The sequence below is a fragment of the Peromyscus leucopus genome, chromosome 6, assembly GCF_004664715.2.
Source record: "Peromyscus leucopus breed LL Stock chromosome 6, UCI_PerLeu_2.1, whole genome shotgun sequence".
NCBI classification, from domain to species: Eukaryota; Metazoa; Chordata; class Mammalia; order Rodentia; family Cricetidae; genus Peromyscus; species Peromyscus leucopus.
Genome location: NC_051068.1, coordinates 106,562,679 through 106,579,357, shown reverse-complemented (window position 1 = coordinate 106,579,357; position 16,679 = coordinate 106,562,679). Strand labels below are relative to the sequence as shown.

The 16,679-nt window shown below is 36.5% G+C and overlaps 1 long non-coding RNA gene across 1 annotated transcript in view; it reads left to right on the top strand.

The window, feature by feature from the left end:
- The window catches only part of LOC114683092, a 48,795-nt gene extending 32,345 nt beyond the window's left edge, over window positions 1–16,450 (top strand). Inside the window, exon 6 of the long non-coding RNA XR_003733131.2 lies at window positions 14,980–16,450. This is a non-coding gene — a long non-coding RNA (uncharacterized LOC114683092). The remainder of the gene's footprint in view (window positions 1–14,979) is intronic.
- The last annotated feature ends 229 nt before the right edge of the window (window positions 16,451–16,679 follow it).

Genomic DNA, 16,679 nt, shown 5'->3' with positions numbered 1-16,679 from the left:
CAACTCATATTTCTTATCTACACCCTACCATGGCAGTACCTTTTTTCAGCATGCCATGTTCATCTCGTGCTTCCTCTGTATCTGGCTGGTGACCCTGTGCTCTTTTTCCAGCATTCTCTTAGTTTGGCTCTCCCAGCTAACCTCTTGCTGCCTAGCTATTGGCCAATTGGATTTTTATTAAACCAATTATCATTTAACACATATTCACAGTATACAAAAGGATTATTCCACAGCAAAACCCACACCAAAGTGACCTTCTGCTGAAATAGGTAGATAATAGAATATATCACTGATCACTTTGGGGTTCTCAAGATACTCAGTATCAGCCTTTTTTTTTTTTTCTTTTTTTCTTTCTTGCTGATTCACAGTGCTCAGGATGTCTAGTGTTAGCCATCTTGGCCCATGCTAGACATCTGTACCAGTGCTGTATTGTCTAAACATAAACTTCCTAGACAGCCTTATGTTCCCTACATCCCCCACCAAAAAAGAGAATAAGAAAAGAGGTCCAGTTTCAAAGGGTTTGATATCAACCTTGATTAATAACTCCCACAACAACCCATCCATCTGTACTCAGCATCACACACATTGCCAGAAATTTTGTCAACTCATATATTGGAGGAAAAAGACAAAGACAGTTCATTAGCACCTAGAAGGAATTTACTTTGCATAACCAAGAGTAAGTCCACATCATATCATTGGACAAAACAACATGGTATTTAAAAGTTCACTTTAATTTGAATTATAATTTGTAAAATTACCAAAAAATGAATTCCATTTATTAAATTACTAAACTTCAAAATAGTATAAATTATGGACTAAATTTTGGGCAACGTGGGGTATAGGTGGATGAACTTAGACTTTAAGCCTTGTCATCATCTACATTTGTTTTATTTGATGTCAGAATTGTCATGATTAAAAACTCTTTGCCACATAGGACATTAAAAATGAATTGAGGTGTAGTAATGTGGGGGTAACATAAAACAAAAATATCTCTGGCTGTCCTGTGAAAAATAATTTTCTTCATGAAGGCTTAAAAATTCTTAATTACCCCAAAGAATACAATTGTATGACAGTATTCCTCAAGAGATGTTAACAAACATCTACTCGCCCCCCAAAATGAGAACAGACCAAATTTAGAATACCCCAAAGTACAACTCAGTGAGCCAGTGAGTTTATTGTGGTTACTTATTGGGGTGAGTTTATTGGGGTATGGTTGAAGGGTTACTTAAAGGAGTGGAAATAACTCAAGGAGATACATATCACCAAAAGCACACCCAACACAGGTGACAGCTCATGAAAGATGAAAGGCTGGAATGAACGCACAGCCTACAGGCAACTTAACTTTTCCAGGTGGCTTAGTTGGTCTGAGATTCTCACTCAGCAACCCTTACTGTTTATGTATGCTTGAGGGAAGAAGTCTAGTGCCCTTTGTCCCCTGCCTGGCTGTGGCCACTGAAGAGTCAGTGGTTTAATTTCCCAGGGTACCACAAAAAACGACACCTCTGCTCTAGCCTCTGCTCCTCCTCAACCTGGCTATATTCCTGAATGAAGCAAGTCTTCTTGGCTTCTCGTATTGGAAATGTGGACAGGCTCTGGAGTTGTCTATTTCTAGGAAGACAAATGCCTATACAAACAACGTTTCCCCCCCCCCACTATTAACAACAAATGTTCAAAAAAGTGACATTTGTGAGCTTCCTTTCTCTCCTCAACTGTCTTTTTCACAATACAGTTCCCCCCACCTCAGTGGGTTTTTTTTTCTAATTCCAAAATTGAGTCTTTTCTTCTAGCTCTAATATGTTTCAGATTTTCCCTGATAGCATTTAAAGGAAGATGAGCTCTTTCCTTATATTGTACCCTTCAAAGCTTTCTGCTTTTACAAGAAACTGGCATCTGAGATAACAAGGAAAACATTTTGCCATGTCTAGAAATTTCTCAAAGATTTAAGAACAATTCAAAGATTTCATGAAAGTAGGGACTGTATCCCCAGTGCATTCCAGAGTCTGAAACAGTAAATATTTAATAAATTATCTTCATGAACCAATCAGTAGCTCTGTAGCTTTATTTTTGCCCACTATTTACACCCATGTTATATTTGAGAATACATTGGACTTTCTCACTATATGTATCATCTCTGGTTATTTATAATTTTTGTTACATGCTTGAAACAGAAACCATGGGAATATAGCAAACAAATCACAGAAATAATTGCCTATAATATTACCACACAGAACTAATTATTATAAACATTATATATGATCTTCCAATTTTAAAAATATATCTTTTTAAAAATTATATATTTTACACGTAAATTTAAATCTGGCTGGTTTTCACTTAAGAACATATGGTGTATACTTTTCATGTTAGCAAGTATCAATCTGTAAAATCATTTAATGGTTAATTAGAATTTTATCATATGCCCATCCTTAATTATTTGCATACATTATACAAATAGAGTAAGCATATGCATCTTATTTGATATGATCTTCTTACATATAAGAAAAGCAACACTTTGCACTTAGTAGGTGTTCAACTAGTGTAGGATAGTTGTAAAAATGAATATGTTAATTATTTACAACAAAAGAGGGGGAAAACTAGTAATTTCCTAATTGATATAAAACTTTACTAATTTAACATTGATACTTTCTGTCATCAAAAGTTCACTGCAAAATTATTCCTTTAGGATGTACTATCTGATGATAATATCTAGAATTGTGCAGCTCATGTTAATGCAAATTTCAAAATATTTCCTCCTAATAAGGTCTTAATCTGGTTAAGAGTTGATAAATATGGATGTATAATCCCATAGGGATGCAACACTCCACAATGTAGGGTACTTACCAGTATCCATAACAACCATGATTCCTTAAATATATTTTAATTGCAACTTTCTTTGGAACTGATCAACAATTTAGTATGACAAAATGAAGACAGCTCAAAGGAAGACTATTGATAAATGCATTTCTAACCAAGGTGATGGGAAAATTGGCTTTATGCTCTCCTTTCTAATGTGGTTGTGGTTTGTGTAAATTGAAAAAGATTTGTAAGATACCATTTCTGTGCTATCCAGTTGAAGAAAATTCTTTGTTAAGCATTTGAAGCAAAAGAATGTTACCTCCTGCTCAATACTACTGGCTTTAGGAAAGCCAAATAATTTGAATGTATCAGTCAACCAGAAAAAAAATCTATAAAAATCAAAATAATTACCAATCATTACAATTATAGTAATATTTTCTTTCTATTGTTAACACAACACAGCATGATATAACTGAATGTATTCAGAATCACTCCTGTATCCAATGCAGCAATAGTATTGTTATGTGCATGGATGAAGCTGGGTCTTCTGATTAAGACTAGTGAATATTGTAGTTACTGGCTAACTGGTACTAAAGTCAAAATAGTATGAGAGTTAGATATAGCCTAAACTGTTTGAGTCAAGTGGTGAAATTATATTCTCTATTCTGAAAGAGTTAACACCATAATGAGGAAGATAAAAAATAGCAAACAATTATAATATAATATGTTAAGGAATTAAGAACACGTTCACAGAGGGAAATGTCATCAATTACACATGAAACTATTTCAGATGCAGGTAAAAATCACACATTCACCAGAAGGAAATAAACAATAAAGCAGAGAAATGAGGGGGGAAATCAGTGAAAACAAATCCCATTGTTTTGGAAAGTCAATAATACTTACAAACTTCTAACCATACTGACAAAGAGAAGGAGAGAAAGAGAGACCATCAATTACAATTACAAGAAATGAAAGGGGAAATCACTTGGAGGTTCTGCAGACCTCAAAAGTGTTAGAGAATAAGATATACCATGCCCACACATTGAAGATTGCCAAGGAGCTGGGAAGGTGGATCAGTCAGTGAAGCATTTGCTCTGAGAGCAGAAGTATCTGAGTTCAAAACCCCAGTACTCATGAGTAAATTGGGGTGTGGTGGCATGTGAGTGTAACCCAAGTACTGGGGAAGCAGAGACAGAGGAGCTTCCAGGACTCACTAGCCACTAATCTTGCCAAATCAGTGAGTTCTAGACTCAGTGAAAGACACTATCTCAAAAAATAAGGTGTGCTGAAACAGCAAGGTATCCTAGATGGCGTAATAGTGGCTTTTGTCTTTGAAAAAGGTGGAAAGGGACAAAAGGAAAAGAAAAGGGATTCTATTATGGATAGGAGTGAGTGAAAGAGAAAAAATTCAGCCTTGTGAGTCAGTCAAGCACTTTAAATGATGATTTCGATGAAACTGAAGATAAAATAAGTACTATTTCTTTTAGTTGTTTTATGTGAAACTAAGAAAAGATCTGTTTAAAGGCAATTGACATCTACGTACAAAATAAAATTAGGTGTGGTTATAACTTGGGAGGCTGAGGCAGAGGATGGTTGAGTTCTATACCTTCTGCTAAAGGAGACCTTGTTGCAAATGTTCTGCTACCAACAAATAAACAACACAAAATACACAAGAAATATATTATGCAGCAATCATGAGTGACCTTCTGAGCCATTCATGAACATTTATTTTTTCTGAAATTGAAAATTCAACCATAAAGAATTCATGAAAAATTGGTTTTGAGAAAAAAAATTACCAAAATTTGCTACTAAATGCAATCATCTGTTGTCAACTTTAGTGATACCTTTTCTACCTTAATAAGAATTTTCAAAACTACCTTGGTAAACTGTTTTAATTTTGTATGAAATTTTACTTTTAACCTCTAGGAAACAACTGTTGTTAACAATGCCATTATTACTGATACAGTCATGAGATAGAAGCTTCCTTTTGTGTGAGGTCTTGCTCCCTGACCCCCTACTGAGCATGTATTTCATACATTATGTCAAAGACATGTTAACTGTTATTAATTTGGCTGCTTCCTCCTGGCCCCTGGCAAGATTACATCTCACAGTGTCCCCTGGGATCAGGGTAGGTCCATGTTCCTGGGTTCCATCAAAGAATGAGATGTGCCCCTTTTTGCTCCTTTGCTCTGGTCAGCTAAAAGCAAAGGAGCTTGTGTAGAAATGTGAAGAGGGCTGAGACAATAGGGTCTGGAGATGGTAGGAACCAGGATTCATTGTTATTAGTCACACAGGGTATCTGCACTATAATCACACTGGGTCACATTCAGTATCCACACTATAATACAATCCAGAAATATTTGCATCTAGTTACTTAGATTTGGGAGATCCTTTTCAGGCAGCTAGCATTAACTACTGCCCCCCACCAATAACAGATGAGTCCTTGAACAGTTTTCTGTTGATACTCCTGATTTTCCACTGTTGGGTTTAGTAGTTTGAAAGGTATTTTGTGTTGGCTGTTCTTTTTGGAAGTTTAACAAGCTTCAGCACTGAATTCAAAATAAATTACTAAAATGATAAATTTATTTTTCATGCTGTTATAAACTGAACTACCTTCTAACCAAGGACTGGGTAGCTACATATGCTGTGGGATGTTTTGTATGTCCTGTGGGAGCCCGTTCTTGGGTTCCTCGTGGCTTTACCAATCAGGTCCGCATAGAGGATGATTAGGATCATGGGCCTGAGTGCAGGTGTCTGAGATGGTCTGCACTTGGCTGTGCTGGGGGATGGTCTGTGTGTCAAGTTGCTCTGATTGGTCAATAAATAAAACCTGATTGGCCAGTGGCTAGGCAGGAAGTATAGGCGGGAATAACAGAGAGGAGAAATAAGAAAACAGGAAGGCAGAAGGAGTCACTGCCTGCAGCAGCTGCCAGGACAAGGAAGATGTAAAGTACCGGTAAGCCACGAGCCACATGGCAAGGTATAGATTTATAGAAATAGACTAATTTAAGATATAAGAACAGTTAGCAAGAAGCCTGCCATGGCCATACAATTTGTAAGCAAAATAAGTCTCTGTGTTTACTTGGTTGGGTCTGAGCGGCTGGGGGACTGGCGGATGACAGAGATTTGTCCTGACTGTGGGCAAAGCAGGAAAACTCTAGCTACATACATATTTGTTCTTATGAATATCAGTTCTTTCAACTCCATTAGGATTTGTGTTAAAAATGTGTTGCTTCCTTTGATTCACAGGTAAGTGTAATAATACCCCTGTGTGCTCATGGAAGAGCACATTGACAGAGTACAGGAAACTTTTTCCTTTTGTCAGACTTTCAAACATTGTACAAAATATTAGAGCAACTATGGGATTTGAATTATCTTTATTTATTATTAGAGTGGTGTGTGTGTGTGTGTGTGTGTGTGTGTGTGTGTGTGTGTGCATGAGAATATCACAACATGTATATGAAGGTCAGAGAATAACTGAAAAGAACTATTTCTCTCTTTCAGCTCTAGGCTCCAGGCATTGAACTCAGGTCATCAGTCTTATATGATGAGCACCTCTACCCACTAAGACATCTCATAGTTGTTTATTATTATTATTATTATTTTAAAGACAATAACATACATAGTTTAGATGATCCAACTTTGACTTAATAGAGGTTAAGACATTTGGGTAAGGATTTAGAGCTGGCTGGTGATAGAACATAGGTTAGCACCATGATGTCCTGAATTATCCATTACAATTTTTTTTAAAGATTTATTTATTTATTATGTATACAGAGGAGGGCGCCAGATCTGATTACGGATGGTTGTGAGCCACCATGTGGTTGCTGGAATTGAACTCAGGACCTCTGGAAGAGCAGTCAGTGCTCTTAACCTCTGAGCCATCTCTCCAGCCCCCTATCCATTACAATTTAATAGGCAATTTTTTTTTCACAGCAATGTCCATCACAGGCTTCCAATATCCATATACAATCCATTTTCAAAGGCAATGTTCAACCTACCACCTGTATCAACTGACATCACTATCACTTTCTCACTGTTTAATCTAGCTTACTGGTCAAAGGGGACACCACAAAGTATTGAAAATCTATATATTGGCTAACAATCTAGACTGAGATTGGTTATGTGCAGATGACAAGGCAGTGCTCTGGAATCTGAACAGTGAAACATGGAGAACTGCAATCAATCAGCAAAAGGTCTGAAATCAAGCACATGCAAAGAAAGAGAAATTTTATAGTCAGGATTATGAAGAAAACAGAGAAGCCAAAGCTATAGAAGAGCTCTGGGACCTACAAAGTAGCTCATTAACTTAAAAAACAGCCCCCTTTATCTCATAGGGGCTTATCTGAGCACAGTTTTTTATAACTGAAAAAGTGCATAGGAAAGGTAATTACTTAAATAGATTCTTCAGCCTAATGCTGGTGAAATAATGTAATATTCTATGTGGTGTAGGGATACATCACAAAATTAAATATTAAATTAAATATTAAAATTTTTATAAAGGATATAAAATACAAACAAAATTGAAGGACATACAAATGAGAGTGAATATTTACTAAATTAGATCACAGTAAGGTAAATAACCTTACTGTATGAGGAGACTATACATATTGATAAGAACAACAGCAACCCTTTAGGAGAATATGCAAAGGAAATACATATTTCACAAAAGAGTTCACAAAAGAAAGGAAAAGCTGATTAACATATTAAAAACATGTTTAACCACCAGTAATCAAGGGCATGAGAAGTGAATTATGAGGTATACTTTTTACCTATCAAATAAGCAAACATTTATACAACATTAATAATATGCTGGTAGTAGTGAGAAATTTAACATTGACACATTGCCAATGAGTTTGTAAATTGATAGACTCACTCTGGAAAGCAGCTAGGCACTAATATCTATAGGCTTTAGAATGCTTATGGATTGGCCAAGAAATCCTCTCTACTATAACCTTAATGAATAGAAATGAAAATGCAGATTTATATCAATATGTGTTAGACTTAATCACAATTATTTGTTTTTATGTGCTACCTTTCATACTTATTCACTTTGATGTCTCCAAGGCTCAACCAGTTATTAATGTAGAAGACTAACAAATGAAAAGGTTTTGGAGAAGTGGTTGATATAGGTGAGTGGAGAAAGCACTTGTACAAGTGTGAGGACTTTAGTTTGAATGTCTGGAACTTATATAAAAACTGGGTGCTGTAAAGAGTCTCTGTAACTTCAGCCCCCCTGTGAAGAAATGAGGAGAGACAGGAAGTACCTAGGCCAGCTAGCTGGTACACAGCATCAAACACCAAAGTGACCAGATTCAAACAAGGTGGAAATTGAGGACCAGTGCCTAAGGTTGTCCTCTGAGCTCTGCAAGAGTACTGTGGCCCAAGTGTATTCAGACTCACACATAAAAATACACACGCACATGGCATATACACACAAGATTTTTTTAAGGCCTTTGATAAAATTTTGTTGAATGAACAAAGGAACAAATGAAGATACTGCCAAAGTATTATTTAAAATAAGAGTAAAAAGATCTGATGAATAATTTAGCTATAGTCCATTAATACAATTATATACACTAAAAAACATTTAAATGATGTTTTATGAAAATTTTGATGGTATGAAGAACTGCATAAAAGTAAGATTTAGTGAAAATTAAATACATCACTCCATATATATATATATATATATATATATATATAGTGTTATATCATAAGTATAAGATACTAAAATATACATAGATATATAAAGATGTGAAGAAACTTGGTATATAAATATTGTTCCAATTTGGTCAAATGCAAGCTATATCTATGGTCAATTTTGCATGAAAAAGCTTCTGAAAGACTTTGACTTTCTTCTTTATGCTTTTCAGTATTTTTCACATGTTTATATGATTACAATAAGTGCCTTTCTATCATAAACATATTTTTAGAATTTATTTTTGGATTACCTGTAATATAGTATTAAAGTGATTCAGCCAATTTAACAGAATGTTTGGAATTATATTATTTCTATGAACATTTAAAAAGTGTTAATTAATGAAGATAATAGCCATTTAAATGACCTTTGTTGGGTTTATGCTGGAAATTATGGATAAAAAGGGCAGAGAAAACACTACTATGTTAGGCTTTGGAGCAGATGTAAAAGTTGTGTAAGAATAAAGGGTTGAAAGCGCTTCATTCTATTTTTTTTTTTTTTTTTTTTTTTTTTGGTTTTTCGAGGCAGGCTTTCTCTGTGTAGCTTTGCACCTTTCCTGGAACTCACTTTATAGACCAGGCAGGCCTTGAACTCACAGCGATCCTTCTGCCTCTGCCTCCCGAGTGCTGGGATTAAAGGCATGAGCCACCACCGCCTGGCATGGGCTTCATTCTTAATGAGATAAACTGTCTAACAACAACAACAACAACAACAAAAAAAAAACAATTCTACTCTTAATTTGTTTGCTGTAATACATATACGACCAAAACTTTGGGAAGGAATCAGTTTATTTCAGCTTGCAGGTTGCTGTCATTGAGAGCAGTCAGGGCAGGGACTCAAAGCAGCAACTTGAGGGGAGAAACTATGGAGGAATGCTGCTTGCTAGCTTATTGTCTGGCCCACTCACAGGCTTATGCTCAGCTTGTTTCCTTACACAATCCTACCTGCATAGGGATGGTATTGCCCATGGTGGGCTGAGCCCTTCCTTCCACATTGATCACCAGTCAAAACAAGCTGTCATCTATACAGACATAGACCAATATGATCTGGCAATCCCCAGTTGAGACTCCCTTACATGACTCTAAGCTGTGACAAGTTGACAGCTGAAGCTAGCTAGGACAATATGCATTTGATGCATATTGATTCACTTTCCTTATTATAGTCTGAATAATCTGTCTGCTTCCAACTCAGCATTAGATACTCAATAGCATCGTGGATGTCCTTCCTTTCTCTCCCACCTTCCCTCACTGATATTTTCCAACTGGGTCTTTACCAAATGTATTAGTTAGTTTCTCCTTGCTATGACAAAAATATACCACCAAAACAACTTGAGGAAAAGGATTTCTTCTTTTTTTTTTTTTTTTATTCAACTTGAGGGTATAATCCATCATGATGGGTGTCATGGTTAGTTCTAACTGTCAACTTTAAAGAATCTAAAATCACTGGAGAAGAGAGTCTCAATGAGGGATTATCTAGATCAGGTTGGCCTGTGGCATGTTTTGGGGAGATTGCTTTGATTATGTGAATTGAAATAGGAAGACTGCCGTTGTGAGTGGAACCATTCCCTGGGCTTGGGTCCTCCTGTAAGCTAAGAGAGGAGCCTGAGTACAAGGAGGCATGCATGCATTCATTCTCTCTCAGTTCTTGAATGTGGATACACTGTGACTAGTTCTAGCAAGCTTCTGCACCTGTGACATTCCCCATTAGGACAGACTGCAGCCCGGTATTTCTACAACAAAACCTTTCTCCCCAATTTGCTTTCTGTAAGGGTATTACCATAGCAACAGAAATTAAACTAAAACAGCGGGGAGGGTATAGCACTGGGGACATGAGGCAGATGTTCACATTGCATCCAGAGGCAGGAAGCAGAGAAAAGTAACTGCTGATGCTCAGGTCATTTTCTCCTTTATATTTAGTTTGGGACCCCATCCCATAGGATCGAGCCTCCCACATTCAAGAAGAGTCTTCATTTCTCAATTAAACCCTTCAGAAAACATCTCATAAACACACACATGATATGAAAACACACGCCTAAATCCAGTCACATTGTGTATTGCAGTTGTTTATAGGCTTGCTGTATATTGTTCTAACTATGGTGAATATTCTTTCTATTCCTTCTTTTTCTGGGCTTTTATCGTGATGAGCATTGTCAAGAGCTTTTCCTGCTACTGAGATAATCATTTGATTTCTGTCCTTATGTATGTTAGCGCTATATTTTACTTATTGACTTTGTATATTGAACCATCCTTGTATCCCAGGAATAAAATGTACTGTTATGGTGTTTTAACGAGTTTTTGAGTTTGGTATGTGGGTATTTTTGAGGAATTTTTTGTTTGTTTGTATTATGTTCCTCAGGAACACTGGTCTATAGGTTGTGTGTTTGTTTTGGTTTTTGCGGCAGGTTCTCACTGTTTGTCTATGCTATCCTAGAACTCACAATGTGACTGAGTCTGACTATCCCACCAAAAGTTTTGAAAGAAGTCATGAACATTTTCTTTCAAACCATAAGTACTATATTAAATGGATTTTTTTCTGATCAGCAAAGACTTCTGCCACTGAATTACACTCTCAACTCTAATTTTGCAAATTTTTGTGTGTCGTTATCTATTTTGGGGAATCCTAGCTTCATAGAATGAATTTTGTAGTTTTTCTTATGCTTTCTATTTTCAAATTGTTTATAGAACATGGGTGTTACCTCTTCCTGAAAGGTCTGGTAGAATTTGACAGTGAATCTAACCAGCCCTGCCCTGGCCTTTTCTTTATTGAAAGATTCTTTTTACACATTTTTAGGTCACATACAAAGTTATAAGTATCATGGATTTTCAAACACTTTTTTTTTTTTTTGGTTTTTTGAGACAGGGTTTCTCTGTGTAGGTTTGCACCTTTCCTGGAACTCACTCTGTAGCCCAGGATGGCCTCGAATTCACAGAGATCTGCCTGCCTCTGCCTCACAAGTACTGGGATTAAAGACGTGCGCCACCACTGCCCAGCTCAAACACTATTTTAATTGATTCTTCTCCTTCCACCCATGTATTTCCCCATTCTCCCTTTCTGTCCATGTCATATGTGTCCTCCATCCCCCCCTTCACCTGTCTTTGTAGATCTTTCTACCTCCCTTATTCTCCTTCCTAGGCTTTTAGGCATCACCCACATTTATTCCCATTTTCAAATACACACACATTACCAGTGATTATCCACATATGAGAGAATGTCAATGACGTCACCCTGTGTACCATCTCCCTTGCCTGAAAGTGTTTTACAATATAACATTTCAAAGTATTTACAGAAGTTCCTCTGGATTTAACTGGTATCTGTTTTACTGGAGTCTAAAAGAGGAACTCTCTTGCATTTTTTTATCTTAAGAATTTAATTTGGTTTACTCTCTTTTGAAAGATTTGAGCTAAGGGTTTGTCAATATTATGTGTTATTTAAAAGCATCAACTCTTTGACTCTACGTACATACTATTATTTGGGTTCCCATTTCATTAATTTCTGCTCTGGTGTTTGTTTTTCTTTCTGTCTACTGATTTTGAGTTTGGCTTATTCTTATTCTTCTGTCTTTAGGTATACCATAATATTAAGTATTTGATGTCTCCTTATGGTTTTACCATAAACATTCATAGCAATATAAACTCTCCTCTTAGAATTATCTTTGCTGTATCACAAGGGTTCTTGCAGCTCGGTGGTGGTTTGAAAGAAAATGGTCCCCAGAGAGAGTGGCACTATCAGGAGGTGTGGCCTTGTTGGAAGAAGTGTGTCACTATGGGGGCCAGCATTGAAGTCTCCTAAGCACAAGGTAAGCCCACTGTCACAGTTCACTTTCTGTTGCCTGTGGATCAAGATGTAGAACTCTCAGCTCCTTCTCCAGCACCATGCCTGCCTGCAAGCACCATGCTTCCTGCCAATGATGATAATGAACTAAGCCTCTGAAAATGTAAGCCAGCTCCAATTAAATGTTTTCCTTTCTAAGAGCTGCCATGGTCATGGTTTTGTTGTTGTTTTCCACAACAACAGAAACCCTAAGACAATTTGATTCTGGGAATTTTTAAATTTTCTCTCTGATTTCTTTAATAACTCATTAGCCATTCAAGAATGTATTGAGCATTCAATCTCTATGTATTTGTACAATTTCTATGATTTCTCCTGCTATTTGTCCTACTCTGCTCTAACAAGCTATGAGAGCCTGTTTTGACTCACTTCTTGTTTCAGTTCCAACATTCCTTTTGGATTTCTTCCTTCAGAATTCTACTGTCCTTGCTAACTGTCTTGTTGACTTCCTTCTCTAGGTTCTTTATTGACTTCCTTGGTTCACTTATCTGTTTTTATATCACCTCTGAAGTAACTGATCCTTTTTATATATAAACTTTTGAACTCTTTACTTAATATTTAACTATTTCAGTATCTTTTTCAGCAATTTAGGAGTTATGACCTTTTGGAGTGGTCATGATATTGCCTTGCTTTTTCATGTTTCTGTGTGGCAAATAATATATCTGAGCTAAGTGTGGTGCCCATGTATTTAATCCCAGCATTCAGGAGCAAAGGCAGGCAAATCTCTGAGAGTTCAAGGCCAGCCTGGTCTACACAGGGAGTTCTAGGAGAGCCAAGGCTATGTAGAGAAGCCCTGTCTCAAAATAAAACAAAACTAAACTAAACTACAACAAAAAAAGTACATCTGTTAGTTGCAGTGTCTTCTGGTTTTCTTCTAATGCTCATCCCATACCTCTGGGTTTGTTTCCTGGTTCATTCAAAGAGGAGAAAACCATGGTCTGTAACATCAATGCCATACTGAACAAGATGTGTAAGTACACTTGAAACTGATTAAAACTATATTATGCCACCAATGTTCCTAGGACAAAATATGGCAAAAATTAATTTTGAATATGCTATGAAGTTGAAAACTATTTATGATATATATGGAAATAGAAAACAAATGAGATATAAGAAGGAGGAAAGGAGGGGAATACAGAAGGAAAGGTAAGTTAAATAAAAACTAGGAGAAACGTTACAAGGAATAGAGCAATGACTTAAAAAGTTGCCTTAACAAAAATTCCATTAACAAAGTCAGATAAAATACTAAAAGGGTAGTAAAAGATAAAAACAGGCAAGCTTTGTAAAGTAAGATAGAAATACACTACTAAAAGCATAACCAGGGACCAGAGAAATGGCTCAGTGGTTAAAAGCTTCTTCCTCTTGCAGAGAACTTGGATTCAGATCCCAGAACCCACATGTAAGCTCACAACCGTCTGTAATACCAGTTCCAGGGGATGCAATGCTCTCTTCCATCTTCTGCAGGTGCCAGGAATGTTCATGGTGCCATACATACATGCAGATGAAACACTTATACATGTAAAACAAAATACCTAAATAAATATTTTTAAAAACTATTAAAAGCACGTTTAAGAAGAATGAGGAAATATTGGAAATAAATAGAAAATTTATGTCACCTTTTTTTTCTTGATCCTCTAAAATTGAGTCTATCAGTAGGTAGGAGATGAATCACATAAATTTAGAGACTATTTTCTTCCCCTTCCTTATTCTGGTGCTGAGCCTGTACTAGAACGGTGTCAGATACCTGCAGAACTGCCTGAACTTCAACAGCTTCGCTTCTTTATGTACCATGGACCATTGCTAGAAACTCATAGTTTGCAGTTTGTGACCTGGGAAGATTCTCCCACACACTTGAGGCTTCCAGGTTTGTACAACCTGATTTTTGCCAGGGGTCCATCCTACATATGTTGAGAGTAAGGTATGTAATCAAACTGTCCATCTATCATTCCGTTCTATACTCCTGATTCTCCTTGCACTTTAAATATCCTGCTAGAGGAATCATGTTGAAAATGCTGGAGGTAGTCATCTATGACATCAAAACTAACTCTATCTATATCTGTCTATCTATCTATCTGTCTATCTATCTATCTATCCATCCATTCCATCTATCCATCATCCATCCATCCATCCATCCAGTCTATCTGTGTATCTATCTCTATCTCTCAGTTAACTAACAACACATAGAGGACTCTAAAGGTTGATCTACCTGCTGACATCACACTTGGGGCTATCAGATTCTAAAGTTATTTTCAAGTAATGTCATTTCCTAGCCACTGAAAGTGGGGCTGCCTCACCATGTGCACTTTATAGTTTGTCAAGCATCCTGTCACCTAAACTTTTCAGGTTGTCACTGTCTGTTCTCCCACTCCCATGACTGCCTCTCAGTGTTGGTCCTTAAGGGATTATAGATTTGTCACTGTTCCTTGCTCTCAGATCCCAAGTTAGCCGTGTTTTTAACAATAGGCGAATTATGAGATGGCATCTGGACTTTGAAACATGGGAATGAACAAATGGATTCATCACTCTGGAAAAGGCACTATCTCACCAACCCCTGAACTGGATTTGAGCCTACAATGATTGTGGCTTGTCCTGTTGGGATTGCTAATTTTTTTCCACTAGATTCACCCAGATTATCTTTCATATTTTCCTCCTGTTCCTAGGGAGCTATGCAGATGGAGCCCTGACTGCCTACTTCTTTTTGCCCAGTTCTCCTATTTCTCCACTGTGATTTCCAATGTCCTTCCTCTCTCTCTTGGTAAGTATTTATTTTGTGATCCTTACTCTTCTCTGTATCACATGGAAGCAGCTTCTAATCCACATCTTACCCAGAAGTAAGGATGATTTTCTTAATCACAAAAGTAGATTATGCAAATGGAGATTATGATTATCAATAGACATTTTTGCCCGAAGTGTCTGACACACCAAGTACATTCAACTAAGTAAATCTCATAAGTAGGTGTATCTGCATAAAGTTTGATACCCTGAAAACACAAAAACTTATAAAGAATGCAGAGTTAAAGCAGCCAAATGTGGAGTGGAGGGTAAGTGGAATGATATTATCATACCCACATAGAAAAAGAGAGAAGGAGAGAAAGAGAGAAGAGAGTGGGTGATTAAGCTTCATTGCCAACTTGACAATGGGATTGAATGGAATTAAAAAACTTTCACTCCCAAAAAGGAAAAAATCAGAATGAAGAGATAGCCTACAGAAGGAAAAATATCTGTACTACCTATATACTTGTATCTGGATTAATATCTAGAATCCATAAAGAACTTCAAAACTAACCACCAAAAATCATTGAATTGGAAAATGGGAAAATAAGTTAAACAGATAATTCTACAAAAGAAGTGCAAATGACCAATAAATTGTAAACAAAAAGGTTCAGTGTCTTTAGCCTTTAGAAAATGTAAATTAAAACTATACTGGGGTTTTATTTCATCTGAGTCAAGATGGCTATCATCAAAAAAATTAAAGAATAACATTTGCTTATAAGAATATATGAAGAGGCACATTTATACACTTCCATTGCTTATGTAACTGGTTCAGCTATTCTATAAATAGGTAAGGACATTAAAAAAATAAAAACCTGAAAATAGAACTTCCAAATGATTAAGTTATATCTTGAGAATACACCCATAAGAATCTAAGTCATCATTCCATAGCAATAGATCCATATTCATAACCTATTGTTAATCTATTCACCATAGACAAGTCATGGAAAGAGCCTAGGCAACCATCAACAGCCTAAGGGATAAAGAAGATATAATACACACACACATACAATGGAATTTTATTCAGCAATAAGTGAATGAGATTATAAAAATAAATAAATAGGCAGAAAGATGGCTGCACAAATTAAAAACACACACTGCTTCTGGAAAGGGCGGAAGCTTAGTATCCAGCACCTATGTCAGGCAGCCTACAACCTTCTGATGAAACTGCAGTTCTAAGGAGATTTCGAAGCCTCTGGCCTGCATAGGTCCCTATGCTCAGGTACATACACATGCACAATCACAAGTGTACAAACATGAATACACACATGCACACACACATACACACACAATTCAAAAAATAAAGTGAAATCATTTCACTTACATAGAAATCAATGCAGCTACACATGTAACAAAGTAAGCTTGATTTTTAAGAAGATAAATACCAAATATTTCCTCTTCTGTGCAGGATTTAGATTTCTGTGTATAATAAGTAGAAAGGGTGCTAAGTGGGTAACAAGGTCTCTGAAAGGGAGAAGAATGATCCTATAAGAGAGAAAATGAAATATCACATGATTTCTGTTGTATACAGAATTTGGACTACACTGTACCAATGTAAGTACATATGACATGAACACAGAAAGGAGAA